The sequence below is a fragment of the Zea mays genome, chromosome 8 (assembly GCF_902167145.1).
Source record: "Zea mays cultivar B73 chromosome 8, Zm-B73-REFERENCE-NAM-5.0, whole genome shotgun sequence".
Classification (NCBI taxonomy): Eukaryota; Viridiplantae; Streptophyta; class Magnoliopsida; order Poales; family Poaceae; genus Zea; species Zea mays.
Window position 1 is genome coordinate 124,504,200 of NC_050103.1, and position 19,647 is coordinate 124,523,846.

At 43.5% G+C, this 19,647-nt stretch overlaps 3 non-coding genes across 3 annotated transcripts; all 3 read right to left on the reverse strand.

Moving 5' to 3' along the window:
* Positions 1–3,881: 3,881 nt before the first annotated feature.
* LOC111590028 (small nucleolar RNA Z155) lies at positions 3,882–3,955 on the reverse strand. The gene has a single exon (XR_004852321.1). It is a non-coding gene; the product is annotated as a small nucleolar RNA Z155 (small nucleolar RNA).
* A 112-nt stretch (positions 3,956–4,067) lies between these two features.
* On the reverse strand, positions 4,068–4,149 carry LOC111589998 (small nucleolar RNA R41). Its single transcript, XR_004852295.1, has one exon. It is a non-coding gene; the product is annotated as a small nucleolar RNA R41 (small nucleolar RNA).
* Positions 4,150–14,791: 10,642 nt separating this feature from the next.
* LOC111590054 (small nucleolar RNA snoR31) lies at positions 14,792–14,889 on the reverse strand. Its single transcript, XR_004852344.1, has one exon. It is a non-coding gene; the product is annotated as a small nucleolar RNA snoR31 (small nucleolar RNA).
* Positions 14,890–19,647: the final 4,758 nt, after the last annotated feature.

Sequence of the window (19,647 nt, forward strand, 5' to 3'; positions counted from 1 at the left end):
GGCGGAGTCCGAGCCCTGGGGTCGGGCGAGGCGGAGTTCGTCGTCTTCTGGGGCTGAGCCCGAGTCCGAGCCCTGGGGTCGAGCGGAGCGGAGTTCGTTGTCTTCCGGGGCTGAGCCCGAGTCCGAGCCCTAGGTCGGGCGAAGCGGAGTTCGCCGTCTTCCGGGACTTAGCCCGAGTCCGAGCCCTGGGTCGGGCGGAGCGGAGTTCGCCGTCTTCCGGGACTTAGCCCGAGTCCGAGCCCTGGGTCGGGCGGAGCGGAGTTCGCCGTCTTCCGGGACTTAGCCCGAGTCCGAGCCCTGGGTCGGGCGGAGCGGAGCTTCCTATAGTGCCTTTGGCAGGGCCTGACTGCCTGTTAGCCTCACTCTGTCAAGTAGCACTGCAGTCGGAGTGGCGCAGGCGGCGCTGTCCTTTTGTCAGGCCGGTCAGTGGAGCGGCAAAGTGACGGCGGTCACTTCGGCTCTGCCGGGGGGCGCGTGTCAGGATAGAGGTGACAGGCCACCTTTGCGTTAAATGCTCCTGCGACTCGGTCGGTCGGTGCGGCAATTTAGTCAGGGTTGCTTCTTAGCGAAGGCAAGGCCTCGGGCGAGCCGGAGATGTGTCCGCCGTTGGAGGGGGGCCTCGGGCGAGACGGAAATCCCTCGGGGTCGGCTGCCCTTGTCCGAGGCTAGGCTCGGGTGAGGCATGATCGAGTCGCTCGTGTGGACTGATCCCTGACTTAATCGCACCCATCAGGCCTTTGCAGCTTTATGCTGATGGGGGTTACCAGCTGAGAATTAGGAGTCTTGAGGGTACCCCTAATTATGGTCCCCGACAATTATTACTTTACGATTTGATTCTTTCTCTTCCTCTCTATAAGTTCTCTTGCTCACAATCTTTTGAGTTGGCTCCTAAAGTTATCCGCATTGATTGAGCAACTCATAGCAAGAAGAACTCTCTTTCACACTCCATACTCATTCTAATTCTAAGCCTAACCCGGGTGAAGTTCGTATTCAAAGTTTACAGTTTATAGGTTTCGCCTATTCACCTCCCTCTAGGCAACTTTCAGAGCTATCGAAGGAACACGAAGCGTGCTTAAGAAGGCAAAGATGTGATTTAGCAGGAGGAAGGTTAGGTGCTTAGGCACATGAGTACTCTTGCACGGCCACCCCAATGCCTATACTAATGCTCCACTTGCCGCATAAGACTAGAGGCGGTACATAGGACCAGAGAGATCAGGAAACATGCGTCGAATCAACTTTCGCTGGATTGCCTCCGCACAGCCGGTGTTTGGTGTTTTGGCCCCACTTGGAGTCCAAATCCTGCAGTGGGGAGCCACTGCCAGTGCCCTAGTACTCTCAGAATCAACTCCTACATATATATACCAATGTGAGATGTTGTTCCTTGTCCAACAGATTAACATACAACGTACACAAATCCAAGTTTAGATTGTGGATGATTCTTTCGAACATCTTTGTAATTTCACACAATCAGATGAGTTAATTACTCGGTTCACTGCCTATTTCTAATTTCTACGCAATAGGGTAATGAAAGATCACATGAAGTAACTAGTGAATTATGTGTGTTGATTATTATTTAGTTAATAAGCTTACATACATTGAGGTCCCTCAAACAGTTCTACCTGGTTCCTAGTTTTCCTAAAACTTATTCCTGGTCTCTTAGGACATATTTGGGAGCAAGAGGAATGTAAGGGATTGGAAGGGCTATAGTTCTCTTTTTATTAAATTTTGAATATTAGGGGTTCTAGCCCCTCCAATCCCATCCATTCCTCTAACACCCAAACAAACCCATTATCATTTCTGTAGTTTTATGAAATAATAGAAAACTTAAATCCCACTAAAAATACAAGCCTAATTTTTAATGATGAAATAAAAGGAGTTCATGTTATTTCCCCCTCATTGGCAAGAATGGTAGATGATGAAGCGACATCAGAGGGAATACACATAGATACAAGTTGAGGTCACGTTTGGTTTCCGGACACCTCGTTGGATGAGAAGCGGCGACACAGGGAATGCATGTGGATAGGACTAGGCAACTAGTTAATTGAAGTTTTTCGGTTCGGTTTTTTAAACTTCGGTTTCTAGAGAATGGCAACCAAAATTTTGTTTAGAAAAGAGAAAACCGAAACTTCGGTTAACCGTGTAGTTTGGTTCGGTTTAACTGAAAAAATCTAACTTCCATTGTAGTTTGTCAGGTGCTTAGCAAGCCCATGCACTGAACAACAATATAAGCATGGAGCCTAATAAACCATCCACAAAATTATATGGGAGACTAGGACTGCTATGTCAACCTGCAACAATTGTGTACGGTCACTGAATATGAGCACAAAAGTTCAATTACTTTAGTATTCCACATGGCATATTAATACACTACATATATACCCGTGTGTTGCCACGAGAGTTAAACATTAGTATAAAACATAGATACGAAATGACAAAATGATGCTTGAGCACGAGCACGACGAGCATGAACGAGTGGATTCAGAAGACATCAATCCACTTGCGGAGGAGGATGTAGACCCAGGCGACGGTAAGGCTGGCATAAGGGAGGTAGAAGGGGAAGCAGAAGGAGGGCAGCGCTGAGGATCCCACGGAGAGGCACTGGCGCTCCCCGGTGGTCGGGTCGATGTTGTAGATGGCGGAGCGGACGTCTATGTCGACCTTGAGGCCACTGTCAAGGCAGTTGGCGAAGACAAGCGTGTACTGGCTAGCTCCAACATGCGAAAGGCGGTGGAGAAGGAGCGGGCGACCTTGACACCAGCGGCGTTGGACGGTTGGAGAGCAGGGGGGCATCGTGTGGCGGGCGTAGTACAATGCACGTGTGTTGCAACAGTATATCAATCATATTTGATAGTATAAGATAATAGTTGTATGACACTTAAGGGTCCAATGACAAGCCAGTATGATGGACGCTCCCCATAAAAATAATTTTAAAATAAAGTAGACATATGACACAAGAAACCATGCGAAAAAGAGTGGTTGAAATGCATTTCATGATAGATTCTAGCAAATTCAGCTAGTACAAATAAGTAGAACGATGGTAACACCTGTAGATAAAAAATGTTTCTATACTATTACAAGTTTACAACATCCATAGTGGTCATAAGAACACGTCGAAGATTCTCATGCAGTGCACTCAACTTGCAAAAACACTATCATTCCAAAGCATCACCATTATTACAAGTTTACAATATGCAACCGAAGCTTGGAACGGTGGACTTACATTCCAAAGCATCACCATTTGAGGCTAAAGATGGTGGTGTGTATGCATGCTTGTGAGAGTCTTCGTATGCACTGGGTCTAAAAAATCATGTTAGTGGAACAATGACCATAATGTTTGAATGAAATCACAGCTCGCCAACAAAAAATTGTTAGATTTTACAACAGAACTGCTCAAAGGTAAGCAGTAAAATCTATCCAATTCATGAAGCCATAAGATAAATGAGAACAAAGGTACCTTTGCTATCTGTTCAACAGTCTTGAAGCAACTTCCTCCCCTATAGTGTTCGAATTAGCATCAGTCTGATTTCCATCAAGGATAATGACCAACAATAGTAGAAGGCCTTCATATTAATTGCTAATTTAGTAGCTAGTTAAGAAGAAAATAATAAACTTTATGGGCAAAATTAAGAACTAAAATTCAGGAACAATAACATAGTATCAAAATTATGAGCTAAAATTCAGGAACAGTAATATACTATCGAATGGGTCTGCACCAACTGATTGTATCATAGTAGAGCATAACCAACTAGCAGAATAGGAAGACTAAGGACACTGTTTTGATTTCCTAAGCAAAGTCACAAAGTTGGACATTTACTCCAATGGCCTCTACCTCACAAAATAAAAGTATATTTTGTTGAATCCTTCAAAAGGCAAGATTTTGGAGTTGATCACATAATTGTAGGCTGAATTTTTTGTCAACACTCGAGTTGCAGCAAGGCTTATCATCCCATCAACGAGGCAAAGATACTGCCCACCACCTTGTTTGGTGTAAAAAAACTGATGACAACAGATCGAAAGCAAAGTGAACTTTGCGCAAAAAAGAAAAGACAGATCATATACTACATCTTAGGAAGGCTCAGAAGCATCCATTGGTTTCTACCGTCATGAGTCAGAAAACAGGTAGGTAGTTTTTGTCATCACAGCCTCCAGCCAGATCCAGCGACAAAAAGCAAGAAAGGAAAAGAGAGAATCAAACTCAAAATCCAACGAGAAAATAGAGAAGCAACTAGAAGCGATAAATGGACCATCTTGCTCTCGTGCCAGTCGATTTTTATGAGAAGCGGTTAAATATGATGCAAAATAACATAAACTTAAACTCTAGCGTGAACTTAAGATTGCCTAATCTGATTAATCAGTGTAGTGGCTATGCATACACATATTTAGAATAAGAGCCTACACAAGGATGTTGCTTATTTAGAAAAAACTCAATAATCATCTAGAAAGTAGGTCTATTCGGGCAAATTCTTGCCAGCTTTTCATTTTACTTCTATAGGATATACTAATCAACATGTTCAGAATAAGAGCCTACACAATAATGTTGGAAAAATACTAATGGGAATACCAGTAACCAATGGGAGGACATTGACAAACAGGAGTTATATCCATGACGATTTTAGCCATGAGCAGTAAGCTAATGTTATAGCTTATAAGAATCACATGCCCATTAACCACTATGTTACCACATCAAATTACAAACCATAGCTACATCAATAAATCGGTCAAGTTATCCAAAGAACATTCACAACACATTTGAAGTAAATCACTCATAACCCCTTAAGAATAATAATGCTTAGCAGCGAACATTTCCTCCAATTGCTTCTACCTCACAAACTAACTGTAAGTGGGTCTGATTCACTATGCTCTTGAAGAACATTCTCTCTAACAGATTGATACTCTAGATGAGTCGGCATTTCGTAAATGAAATCATGGTCAATGTATTGACCCATATATGTTGCTGGGCTTTGAATTAAGTCCACAAGAAAACATTGATGTCATGGAAAAGAAAGGAAAAACAAAACAAAAAATAGGAGAGCAGGGCAGTACTGAGTACCGATGATGTCTCCTAGTCCTAGACAATCTTGACGCCATTTGGAAGAGTAGTGACATTTGTCTTACCATTTGGAAGAGTAGTGACATTTGTCTTAGATGGCAGTACGCAGTACCGATGATGTCTCATAGGCAATCCTGACGCCATTTGGAAGAGTAGTGACATTTGTCTTAGATGGCTCTAAACAATCTGGTAGAGATGAGAAATTGTGGTGCAACTGTGTTCAGAATTTCGGACTGATAATCACGATTAAGATCAAGAAGTCCCTCTATGCATACAAATTAGCCATAACGATTAGTAGTAGCAAGAAGAGGGAAAGTTACGACCCGACGAAAAAAGAAAAGGCGAGAAAGATAAAAAGAATGTACCTTCCAGATCTACAAGAGGAACAAACCGAACCCCAGACAGAGCACTAATGGTGTCCCACCTTGCACTATCACCGCCGTGTTTCACTCTTCCATCGGTCTGCCCCTGAACCAAATCCACACGCAACATGAGCGGTCACTGCATCCACAAAGCAAAACATCACCACTAATCAATCAGACGACCTCCCAAAGGAAAACCCCCAAATCAAAGCTCCAACTCCCAACTCACCAAATAGATCCCCGCAACGAGCCAAAAATTTTGAGGCACCCACCACCCACTGGGTGGAGGAACGAGGGGGAAGGACCAGTCGTCGGCTCAACTATGCAGATTTGGCCGAAAGGTCACGCTTGCGGGGAGCGGATGGCTGGCCTACATCAAGCTCCATCACGTGCGGGTGGGGGTTCAATGCGAGCGGTGAGGGGCGGCTGCGGCGACCTCGTGGATCGACATCGCGGCTAGCTGTGGAAGAGCATCGCAGTTTAGGGGCGGTGGAAGAGCCAATCTTAGACGAGCGCGGGGTGGCGGCACCAAGGACGAGGAGCAGGGTACTGGGCCACGGCGAGGTGGTGACGAGGAGGGGGAAATTGTGGGCCAGGGGCGGCGGCGCGTGCGAGTGCATCGTATGGGATAGTCCTGTCCCAACCCTTGACCCTGAACCAAATAATCTTATTTGAGGGATCGTCTTATCTCATCCCGTTCTGTCATTGCAACCAAACACATCCTAAGGGAGCTGTGAAGGGCGGGGGTGAACGCGAGGAGGACCGGAGCAAGCGCAAGGTTGTGCTGTGGTCTACACTGTTGACTTAATAGATAGTTGAGATGAGATATAACATACCAGCTTGAAGCGTGATGACGGGATCATTGTTTTCAGATCGTCCGACTAATCACGATTAGTCGGGCTGATCGGTACTAAGTGCTCGATAAGGGGGTTCGATTCGAACAGGTGATCTGATCGTCCATATCGTCCGACTAGTCGGTGATATGTAGCGATTATTCGTCTGGTTAGCGATCAGTCACGTTAATTACTCAGGTTCAGAGTTTCAGACTTTAGTTAAGATTTCAGATTTTAGTTGTATGATGATCTCATATAGGTGTTGCCTTCTTGGTCAAGGTCTAGTAAGTTGTAGAATTGCAGTTTCATAGTTTCATGTAGAATTGTTGCTAGAGATGTACTGCTGTTTTGGACTATTCAAATATTCATACTGCTGTTTTGGACTATTTAAGTATTCATACTGTTGTTTTGGACTATTTATACTGCTGCCTTGTCTATACTTGTGCTTGTCCTGAGCAAGTCTCTATACTATATAAGTATATATCTACTAGGTGAGTGCCCGTGCGTTGCGACGGGAGTAAAAAAGTTTGTATGAAACATAGAAACGGAACGATAAACATCACTATGATATACAAAATCCGTATGGTAAACATTATCAATATCACACAAATTATTTCTAAAGAGCGGAAAAGGAGAAACAAATATGACGACACTCTTTCTCCTAAATATTTGCAAAATATCTACCAACTAACCTTTTCTAAGATCTCAAACACAATTTCATTTCACTTTTCCATCATCTCAGACCTTGTGTGCACAAGGAGGTAAGGGCCTTCAGAGCATCAAGTCTCACGCATGAACTTCAAAGGAGCAGCAACCATAATTAAGAACAGTGAGGAACAAAGGACCAGCATTCATATTTAAGAACAGTGAGGAACAAAACATGATTCAACAAAAAATTAAAACAGCCTCAGCGAGTGGAGCCATCTCGTAACGACGCTTGTCCTTGATGTCCAGAGAATATTTCGTTTAGTAATCTGTTTTCTTGAATTCTTATAACTATGTAGACAGCCTAATAAAACAAGTAGACAAAACCTTCCCATGTTTTATGTTTAATAATTATGACCACAAGTCACAACATCCACTTTTTATTAGAATCATGTAGCTCTCTATTAATGATGTGACATGTATATGCTTGGATGACACTGCAGTCTAATCCTTGTGCCATGCTGACAACACCTGGGCAAAGTCTTCAAATCTAAGAATTCCATTGTGTTTTGTATCAAATAAGTCAAATACCTACAAGAAAAATGACAATGGTTATTACCTGACTCTTTTTCATTGGACAAGTTAGTGACATAAGAACACAACAGGAATAAATGATTATTTGTATTAAAAATTCTGATTGGCAGACCTGTAGTAAAGCAAAGAATATGTGTGTTCATGTGGATTGAATGCAAGTGATTATAAGTATGAACTGTGTAGGCATCTCTATGTAATCTGTTAGAATACTAAGTGCTACAACGACCCATCAGTTTTACTAAACCTACTCCATTCTCAGCACTCACGTGAGCTGAATCAACGACGATGTCATGTGAAAGAATCCAGATCTGTAGAACTTCCAAGCAAAGAAAATAGCCAAAGGATCAGAATTAAAAAAAAGAGGATTCTGCGTACCTAAACCAATCGATGATGCAGAGACAGCTCTCACAGGGAGTTAAGTGTGGACGAAGTACAGGACCAGGGCTGATATGCCTCCTGCAGCCAAGGATTTCTGGCTTCCACTCTTCTTTTATCCCATTACACTACCAGCTAAAGAATTCAAAGACACAACAATCAGTTCCTCTTATTTTCTTATTTATTGCCACCTTGGCAGGATCAGTCAGCGATGAAATCTCTTGCGTTCCAAGATACAGTCAGACATAATAAAGCAGTAAAATAGGTGAATCTAAAACACATAAGTAAATATTGCAATACTTGGCTGGCGAAGCGAGGTTGTGTCAGGAATCCATACATTCTATTAGTTTGACAACCATAATAAACACGGAGAAAGATGAACCCGCAAACTGAAAAGTATATAAACTTGGGAAGACAGCTGAGAAGAAACATATATAAGTATTGTCATTCCAGTTAGAAAGTAAAATCAACCCTCAATGATTTCTTTAGAAAAAACAGCATGGCACAAGGATTTGTTGCTACTCTCTTTACCTTTTTCAGTCTCACAATTGGAACATTAATAGATGTGGCTAGTGACCCAACTTCCTATGGCCACACATGACTAAGGTTCAACTTCTGTCACCCAAACTTTGAAAATGAATTTCCAGATATTTCTTGCATTTCGCTCATGAGCCATTGGATCACTCATAACATCTATGAAGTCTCAATCAAGGCTAATGATGTTCACTACTGTAGATGGGAGGTAAGAAAAATAAAAATTTGTAGGACTTGCATTAGATGCAAATCTGATCTAATATAATTTAAAGCATGACTGATCAACTAAAAAGAACAAATTAGCAGGAAAAGTTCACTGATTTCTAAAGATAAAAATGAAAATTTAAGCAGTCAACTAATAGTATAAGTAATCTCGGTTTGGACCTTTCATGTTCATCTGAACCTGAGACCACCAAAGGTAAACTCCAATCAAATTCATCTTCAAGAATAAGTTTACTCTTGAGCATTGTCTTGTGTTTTGTATCCCAATGTATCTTATCATAGAAACGATCAGGTTAACATGTTCGAATAACTTGACAAATGCAGTGAAATACATAATGAACACATCAGCCAATCGAAAATGGGATAGTCTCATGACAGAGAGAAGCATTAAAACTGGTACACTAGGCAAATATTAGATACCTTTGTAGGCAGTTACAGTCAGGGAACAATTGCTAAGTAGCATCATCTCCTGCCAATCGACTTCAATCCTGTTGTAATCCAGCCACACCCATCCTTGTCATGTTCCACCTGATAAATCGCCATGACACAAATGCTTACCTGTTGGCCATAACATGTGCTGCTTATGGCGTCAGAAGCATCCATTCCATTATTATTTATATTATATATGGCATCAATTTATATCCACATAGAAATTTGAATTAAAGAGATGTAGCAAGGTACCTAAGCCCAGCAGGGGTGACACAGAATCAGTGCAGTAGAGTTCGGGGTCTTTTGTCAACTCTGGTGAAACAGAACATGTGTATCAGAACGTAAGAAAAAAGATCATCTTCTGCACCAAACCAATCAGCTCTTGGCTCAAATATAGTGAAAAACACTCCACTAAAGCTAAATAAACTAAAGAACTACATCCATAAATGTTTCATTCAAATAAGAAATACTTGAAACATCTCATCTTCATGCCCACGAAACAAGAAACATCATTTTCAGGGATACAAAACATAAATGCACTCACCGCATACAAAATTTCAAGTGACATAGTGAAGCTTATGTACCAAGACATAACAAGTTACACATTTGGAGGGGGCTTGTGCTTTAGGAATAAGAAACAAAAAGAACCATGAGTCTGAATATGTGGCTATTACTTCAGGCATATGTAAACCTCAAATAGAAAATAGGACACAATATTTTTCATAATCTTGACGAACCAAACCAGAATCATTTAACTCAAAATCACGGCATAGAAGATTTTGAGTTTTTTATCACACCAGATAAAAATCATGGCAACGAGAAAAAAGATGAACAACTATTAGTAGGTTATGGCGCTGTTCTGAAAAAGATTAAGAGCGTACCTAAAAGAAGCTTTAGAAAAACTGAGTGAGATATCAACTTACCACGTTTTGCCTCATAGGGTTGTTCCTTCATATCTTCTGCCCTTAAATACTCTAACTCATTGACATTGCAACTGGTCAGTCTCACAATTTCGGCCATAGGTTCTTGCTGTCAAAATAATAGCATGGCCTAAGAACATATCTTAGCTAGATGTCCATGTCTGACGCTGACACTTGTGCATCAGGTGAATCAAAAAAAGATGTGAAATCAAACGAAGGAACAAAGCTCAGTTAGATGAGAGTTTCACTACACAGAACGTAGAGAAGAGGTTCAATTTAAAGGAACAGAGTTTCTCTGCATTTGGAAAAGTTAAAAGGGGCATTGACTGACGATTCTTCCTAGCCACGCTACAGGAACATAGAAAAATATATATGCCATCGCACTCTCCTCTTCTTGGTCCTTGTGCTTCTCTCCAGATCCTCCCCCCCCTCTCGTCGCTGTCATTCCACCACACCATCGTCCTTGGCACTGCTGTCGCCATGCTGCAGCAGCGCGGCGGCAAGCCTCGGGGAGCTCGACGACGAGCTGGTGTCTGAGCTGCCCAAGAACCTCCACAAAGAGAATTGAAGAAGAAACAACTACATACACGTAGAAGACGATATGAACCTATGTGGGGTCAGCATGAGCATGAACATGTGTGTTATCTGAACATGTGTGTTCTGGAACCACGCTTACACCTGCCTAGCGCTGAGATCCACCTGTCGTGCGAGCTGCTTCCAACTGCTGCTTCCAATCTGTAAGTAGGGCTTCATCTTGCAAATTTAATTCTTTAGGTCAGAAAATATGATTAATAACAACCAAATGAGTGTGACAATAGATATAATCACCTGTGGAAGCTAGATCAAAATTTTGTTTGGGAAAAGTTTATTTAGATGTTTCATTGTTTTCGGACTTTCTTTGCTTCTTTCATGCAACCTGCTACCAAAGCTATCCTGCATTTTCAAAAATCATATTAAATTAAAACAGTGCAAATCAGGGAAATAAAGTCAATATCATGGTTCATCAGATTACCAAAATTTTAAACATGTACATACAAAAAATAATATCTCCTTGTCTCTTGCTTGTACATGGATATAATATGAGGTATATGTGTGAGTTTATCAGCATATATCTTATTCCACACGGTTAAGTTACAGCAAATGTTGTGGTGCAAGATTGGCTTACAAAGATGGAACAATAATCAACATTAGTGTAACACTTATGTCTCTGTATACATCAACTGAAGAACAAAAAATCACAAAAGGTTATTTGATGCAGATTGCATAGACTAACAAACTAACAAGATGGGAGAAAGAAGAATACATCACGATTATTTGGTGAGTGGGCTTTGCACTGAATATCTCCAATAAAAATAATATTTTCACAAAGATCGTTAGTTGCTTACGTCCATGTCTTCTAGTTGTTTGGAGACATCTTTGAACTTCAGATTCAGAACGTGGGAATTAGAACAAGTAAACAATAGTACCAAGAAATCAGGTTGGCGTGGTGGCATACAGAACATGGGATGAACATCTGGGAAGCGACTTCAGTGGCATCAACTTCTTCTACAAAGGGAAATGAAGACGGTGTGAGTTGTATTAACAGAACATTATGAATAGTGTGCCTCTGAAACTACCTCATAATTCTCCACATGTTTCGAGGGAAATGAAGCCCAATGGAACAATTTTCAAGCATTTCAGGACTCTTCAGCCAAGCTTTGTGAGCTTCGATTGCTTTCATATTAAAACGAAACATATGCAAGTGCCAATATCCAACCAATTCAGGTGCACAATTGTTTTACACTAAAGTAAATTGAAAAAAAAAAGTTGCCTGGATGAAAAATCAGGGACTGACATGAGAAGATTGAATATGTGCACCAAACCTCAGATAAATAAATGCTTGGCTTCTCAAGTTCATCTCCGCTGACTTGAATTCCAGTACTCTAACATTCTAGGCAAACTATGGATGCTATTTTGCTTCTCCTAGGTGAATCCTTTGCCTTCCTTCCTCGATTGCTCTTCCCCTTGCTAGCTATTTGATCATTCAGCATCTCGTATAGCACAAAATAGTCTAGTGTAAAAGGAATGAAGTGTGAAATAGATGGTAACCCTACATAAAAGTGTAGAGAAGTCATTCCAGAACATTGTAATTTGGTGGGGAAAATATAACTGATATATTTTTAGGTAAACTTCTTCGATCCATTAAAGAATCTACTGAAGTTTGTATGAATTTTGTCGCACTTGGTACCAAAAGGGTGGATGCTTCCTCAAGTTCCTATTGAAAGCATAGGAAAACATACAAGCAAGGAACAAAGAATGACCTTGATTTAGCACATAATATAAACACCTCGAAATATTTATTTATCGTCATCAAGAAGTGATCTGAAGGGTTCCTTCTCATAGGACATGGGTAACCATTAAAATCAAAGAACTGTAGAAACCATATATATGTGTAAATATATTTCAATGGAAAGATGCCTTTGTTCATGGAGTAAGATAGCATTGATATGCACACAGGATGTTTGCGACATGTGTGAAGATGGCTACATTTTGAAATACGTATATGTAAACATTGAATTTCATGGTCAAGGTTCCTAACACACTCACGGTTTAGAAAAATCCCTATAACAGCTTGCTGAACGCCAAAATCAGAAACAATCGCCAGAAACGAGATGAATTTGTATTGTCTAGAGTGCCTACGCACCAACCTGCTCGGATCGCACCGTGGCCTCGAAGATCATCTCATCCGACTTATCACAAACCAAAAACAAATCACTAACCATTAGCAAAACGAGAGAAGCTCCACAAAACTAACGAGCTGACAAGATCTTATTTTGATAGTTTCTCTGCATAAATTAGTGGAGAAATCTGAAATTACAGTAGTTTGCTCAGAAACGTGGACAATCTTTATGAACGAGAGGAGGCTCTAAACAAGTAATTTGTGTGTTAAACATTGTTTCGTTTAGTTAAAATATGTCCCATTCAGAAAACTATATATGACTTTCATGTTACAAGAATGAGACTTTAATAAGGTTAGAAACTATTCAACCTGCAAAGTATGCCCACCACATTGAGGTCCTCCTCCGTGCGAGCACCTCCTTTAGCAATATCTTGTCTGCACGAGCAGAGGTATATAAGCTAGACACTAAAAAAGAGTTATGCGACAGATAAGTAGATTGCAATAAATTGGGTATTCTAAATTAATGTCTATTGCTGAAGTTTAATCTAGTAAATAAGATCCTCAAAACTTAAATTCTAAGTAGACATCTACCGAAAAGTTGGAAGGTTCAGAATTGTGAATACATCCCAGAATTAAACTGTAGCAGTAAATAAGAGCTGCTTGTCTTCAGTAGATGTGGCTATAATGTTGCAAAAAACTTAAACTGTAGTAGTAATATGTGATGCCAGGATCCCTACTCCTATCTTCTAATATTGTGATTTTTACTGCTTGCAGGTCACTAATATGTACATTGAACTGTAAACTGTAATTTATGCAACTAAAAAGTAGCAGGATTGTATCAGTGAAAAAAGTGCAAAAACAGATCCAGGATTGTATCAGCTGACCTATAACCTCTTGCGGCGGTCGCCGCCCGTAACTTAAATTCTAAGTAGACATCTATCGAAAAGTTGGAAGGTTCAGAATTGTGAATACATCCCAGAATTAAACTGTAGCAGTAAATAAGAGCTGCTTGTCTTCAGTAGATGTGCCTATAATGTTGCAAAAAACTTAAACTGTAGTAGTAATATGTGATGCCAGGATCCCTACTCCTATCTTCTAATATTGTGATTTTTACTGCTTGCAGGTCACTAATATGTATATTGAACTGTAAACTATAATTTATGCAACTAAAAAGTAGCAGGATTGTATCAGTGAAAAAAGTGCAAAAACAGATCCAGGATTGTATCAGCTGACCTGTAACCTCTTGCGGCGGCCGCCGCCCGTCCTAGGAGCCCTTGGTGTTGGGCTTCCGCACCACTATATATTGTGGGTACCCAAAATTCATCATCTCATCAAGCAACTCATACTGTAAGCACAAAATGGCACCCTATTCTGTCAAGTCCCAGTAGCCGCACATCAAACAGAACTACTTGAAATTTGCTTACCACAACAACAAAGTTATCTCTCAGCGACTCCTCTTCGAGCTCCTCGAAGTAGTGATTAAACACCTGTACTCACTCACAAGTCGCATGGATAATAGGATAAGCCATTGCAGCCACTATTCCCTCATCCATAAGCCCAACATTGCAGCCGCTGTGGAAGGGGATGTCACCTGTGGAAGAAGGGAGATAAAAAATCAACACAGTTATACAGGTCGATGACGCCAATCTATCACACACACACATACACGGGATCCCCACATACAGAGAAGCCGTATCCATTGCACCGACCAAGGAGAGGCCCGCTAGGTCAACCAAGGAGAGCTTCCGGAGCAGCGTCCTGTTTTTTTATAGGTAGCCACTGCTGTCCTAGAGAAACAATTCAGGGCAAATATCTAGAGAGAAGCTAAAGTCTGCAAGTTAAAGCAGATCAGGGAGTTTGAACTAATGACTTTGCACATATTTCTATTTAATAGCATTACCTGATCATCAAGCAACTTTGAGAAATCCTTTAGAACCTGATGACGATCTTTCTCACCCTGCTGGAGCTGCTGGCCATATTGAACTACAAGTCAGCATGACCCGATCTTTCATCACCACGTTATCAATTTGAAAAGAACGTAATACAATTTAGAACCTGTTCTAAGATTGTTTCGAGGTTTCGCCATCAGATACTACAAAGAAAAATATAGAGATGCAATTCAATAGCACAAGAATAGAAAACAATGGTAAAAACCATTACAGGATGTTAAGGACTCAGATACAGATATGTCGGTGCATCAGTCGCTCGACAGAAGCTGGCCTCGGATCAAGTGCTGGATTATGCATCAGTTTATCTTCACTATCCAAAATCAAATCACGGAGCACAAAAAACAACTAAAATCAAATTACGGATCAGGGAAAACAACGAAACAAGATTGGAGGGGGCCTGTAGTTATTCAGTGGTGGCAATAGGGTACCTCGCCCTTGGAGGATGGCACAGACTTGAAGCAGCGAAGCGCGGCGTCCTCGAGCACGAAGTAGCGCTTGCGCGAGTACTGCATCCCAAATAGGTTGGATCGGAACAGGTACAGCCAGCCTCCATCTGCAATGCATCCTCCCCGCCACCGGCCGTGGCATGCGCCGCCTCATCAGTCGACGCCCCCACTATCGTTTCTTCCACGACCGCTACCTCCGCCCCGGTAGCCATTCGCCTGCGCTGGCTCCCCCATCAAAAACAGATCTCCTGGCCCCCACCCTCTCACCAAGGGCGACCCTGCAGCAGCGCCCTTCTAGCTCCGTGTCGCCATGCCTCGCTTGGGTTAGGGGAGACCGCAACGCATCTCGCGGGCGAGATTGTCGAACGGCAACCGCGGGCGTGGGTACGACGGGGCTGCACGGGCTGGGGAAGATAGGATTGGATCCGCACACCACAGCCTGAGGGATGCGCCTGGGATGACGCGAGTACCTGGTTGGAGCAGAGCGGGTCCCTCGTCGTCGCGCACCCGGGCCACGAGGTGCTCGTGTCGCCCAGGCCCGATGTTCCTCCTCCTCATGACCGGGCGCGGATGGCAGGGGTGGGCGGTTCCATTGGCCGGCGAGCGAGGGAGGAGAGATGGTGCCCTCTCGGACTCCATCATCGACTCTGGCCCCGGATCTTCCTAGAGAAGAGGTCCTTACTGACGGTGTCATGGAGGTAGATGCGGTTCTGGCTCTGCGACAGCTCCGGGCTGATGGTGACGCTCTTCCGCCTAGCATCCCGCCGGCGGCCGCTCATCCGATGCTGCCGTGCCGATACGGTCGACCATGCCACCACCACCATGGCCTTGCTAAGCATCTCATCCACCTTGAAGGGTAGCTCCCACTGCCGCGATGGAGCGCTGCAGTAGCACCATGGCCTCGAGCGAGGACTCGAACTCGGGGTCCAGATCTGGAGCCAGGTCAGCTGGTGGAGGCGCAGGAGGCAGGGCGAGCGCGCGCTTGTGGCCGGCGGCCCCGACGTTGGGTGAGGGGAGGAGGCGCGGTGCACGACGACGGTGAGCTTGGGCGCGGTGGGGGCGAAAACTGTCGCGACGGGTACGCGTTCGGAGGGAACGAGCTCAGCGAAACCGAATGAGGTGGCAGATCGTGGAGCAGAGGTAATGGAGGGCGCGAGGGGGGCGTTGATGGCGGCACCAATGACGGGGATCGCGGAGGAGAGGGGAGGAGATCCTCGGCCACCTTCCGTTGATGGCGGAGCCGCGGAGGAGACGAGATCTGCGCGTATTGGCTGGGAGAATCGCGGAGTAGAGCGGGGGCAGAACCGTACGCCACTCAGTTGTGGACGCCTACAGTACAACCTTATAGAGCAGTAGAGATATATAGTGCTATATATGTCATGGAAATATATAGGATGACCAGGGGACGATCAGGGATGACTAATTGTCCTGATTGTCGCCTAATCGTGACTAATCGTCTGATCGCCCAGTGACATTGATCAGACGATCAGGCGATTTGAAAATAATGGACGGGATTGAGGGCTATCTGCCTACCTCCTGAAGTCCTGGGCCGGCAGCCGTGGGCCACGAGAAGGATGCAAGCAGCAAGCCACAGCTGACCTGGCGTGAGAAGGCTACGAGCAGCCCATGTGCGGGATGAAGGTGCTAGATGCACATTTGGACTGAAATAGAATTCTGAGTTTGTGGGCTAACAATTCGTTTTTTTTGTTTAAATGGAACTAAAAACCGAAAGTCGAACTAAATTTCGATTTCTGAAGAATGGTAACCGAAGAATACTACGTTTGACTAATTCTGATTTTTCGGTTTCGGTTTCAATTTTTTTCGGTTACAATGTTCGGTTTTTATGTCCGGACAACAGCATTAATACATGCTAAGGGAACGTTTGGTTTCCGGCCACCTCATGGCGCCACTACACTGCAGCTGCCATAGCTATTGATGGTGTTGTTTGGTTGGTCATGTTGAGAAACCCTAATGAAGGGTTATGTGGGCAAATACCGAATATAGCCCTGAGGGCTATCACGTCTCTGTATATAGAACCTGTACCCCTCATATGGAATATAGATCAGAAAGAGGCTAGAGGCCCAACCCTTTATCCAGTGTCTCGTGTGTTTCCTCTATCGTGCTTATGGGAAGGGAGACGGGTTCTCTACATCTTCTTGCGCCTCTACTGCTGACGGGAGGGAAGGGAGCGGATCTGGTGATCCGTGGTAACGTAGTTCTCAATACGTTATCAGCATGCTCTACCTCGACGTTGCTGCGGGATCAAATCTGCATCAACTCTCCGTCAAGCCGGCAGGTCTCCGGCCTAGCCGAACTGTCCTACGCGACAGTCTTCGATTACTCCTCTACGCAATCGAACGGTATAATTTTTCGTCGATAAATTACCTAGAAAGTAAATCGGCATCGACTCTCCTGGTCGCACGTTGCGCGCCTCTCTCTCCTCCACTGGTCCACCTCTGCCCGCAGCAGTGAAGATCCGGCTCGCCCGCTCTAGGTCTTCAACGTGAGCGCAGGGCACGACGCTTCCTCTACACGCGATCGTGTCGATTTTGCCCCCCGCTCTACCGAACGGATGTGCCGCTCGCTACTGAATGGATCTCGCATACAGAAATATGCGTGTTGCGCTGGGGCCGCGCTGTGCACCCGCGCTAGAGGCCGAGCACGCTAGGACCTCACCGCCCGCCGACAGTCACATCTGCGCAGAGGCACTTGCCTGCTGCACATGCACCTGGGCGGCGGTCCCCTCTCTCCTGTTGCGTCCTGTTGACCAGCCAGTACCACGGCCAAAGAAAAAAAATCATCGCACTCCCATGTACTTAACCCGGTCAAATAGTGCTGAGGCAGCAAGTGGATTGACTGCCGCTTTGTACACAGGGGCGGAGGACCCGTTATGGCCAAGTATGGCCCGCGCCATACCTCAATTTTTTGGCCCAGTAAAAGAGCAAAACTTTTTGGCCCAGTAAAATAGGTATTCAGCCCAGCAGCCGTAGCCTCACTTCTTCCCTCCGTAGCCGCACAACAGGCACAGCCGCCGGCACGCGCACAAGACGGCCGACCGCTCCCGCCCGGCCGCCTGCTCGTCGCTACATCCGAGACTGCCTCCATTCCGAATACGGCCGCGCACCCGCGCCTTACCGAGCCACCGCCTCGCAGGTCGCAGCCTCGCTTGACGCTTGCTAGCCTGCTGCTTGGCCATGCTCCGTCAGACCGCCACTCCGCCACTGCTTGGCTGCTTGCTTTGCTTAGGGGGTGTTTGGTTACCCCAAACTAAAATTTAGCCCCTGTCACATCGAATGTTTAAACCTCCGTTTCGGGTATTAAATGTAGTCGGATTATAAAACTAATTTCTCAGCCGAAGATTAAAAGACGAGACGAATCTAGTCCAGTTGGTTGGGTCTATATTTCATACTCCTATTTGAAAGTCAAACGCTTGATGTGACCCGGGCTAAACTTTAGCAGGGGCAACCAAACACCCCCTTAGTTTGCTGTTTGCTAGCCTGCTTCGGCTGCTTGCTTGGTTTAGCTGCTTGCGTTGCTGCTTGCAAGCCTGCTTGCTAGTTGCTAGACGGCTTCTTCCCTAGCGTGCTTTTGCTGCTTGCTAGTTGCTAGCCTGCTGCCCTGCTTGCTTTCAAAAAGATTGTTTTAGCAATATAATTGGTTGGAATATAGTTTGGTAAAGGATAGGGCTTATTGCTTTTGTTGTATTAAATTTAGCTCTTTATTTTAATGCTAATTTATGCTTTCTCTTTGTTTGACAGCTTATATTTTGTTAAATTGTTGATTTGGCATATAATCTACAGAGGGTTCTTCATCTAAGGTACTTCTTAATGATGTTTTTTACTAAACTTTTGTTTTACTGTAAGACGTGTCTTTACTATTGCCAAACCTTATTTTTGGGTCGTGCTCCGCCACTGTTTGTACATGTGTTGTTTGCATGTCCGTTTGTAGGTGCGGAAGAAAAATGTAGTGGAGGGTTGCATGCATGCATGTGCTCCCGATCAAAGCGGCTTGCAGTTGAGAGGGTTGTGCAACTTTAAAAAAAAACTCACCAAATACGTGATTAAAGCGGTTGTGTGCATGCAAACAATACTTTCCGCATGCGGATGCCATCATATACAAAAAGTGTCAAGTTGCTTTGATGTGCCCCATGCACACTTTTAACTATTTAAAAAAAGAGGTCGGTCAAAGCTACCGTGCATGTCCGATGAAACAAATCAAGTTGTTTAATGCAGTTTACAGTTTTTTTTCATAAATTCACGTTGAATTAATTAACTTTTGTATAATTTTAATTGGTATGCATGCTTCATGTTTTTATTCTATTTATTTCTTGTTGCAAATAACAAGTAGAATAAATAATGTTTTATGTTACAATTTCTACTTTAATCAATTATTTCTCGGAGTAAATAATTAGTAGAAAAATGTATGCTTAAATATGAAAAATTGCCTTTTACACATGATGTGTTATGTTTACGCATTAATTATTTATTGTGTTTGTTTTCTGCTTTTATTTCTTGTAGTAGATACTTAGCAGAAAATTAAAATACATATGAAGGCTTTATTGTGCATACTTAAATCGCTCTAAATATTTATATTATGTTGAGATTTTGGACTCACGTCGAGCGATTAAAT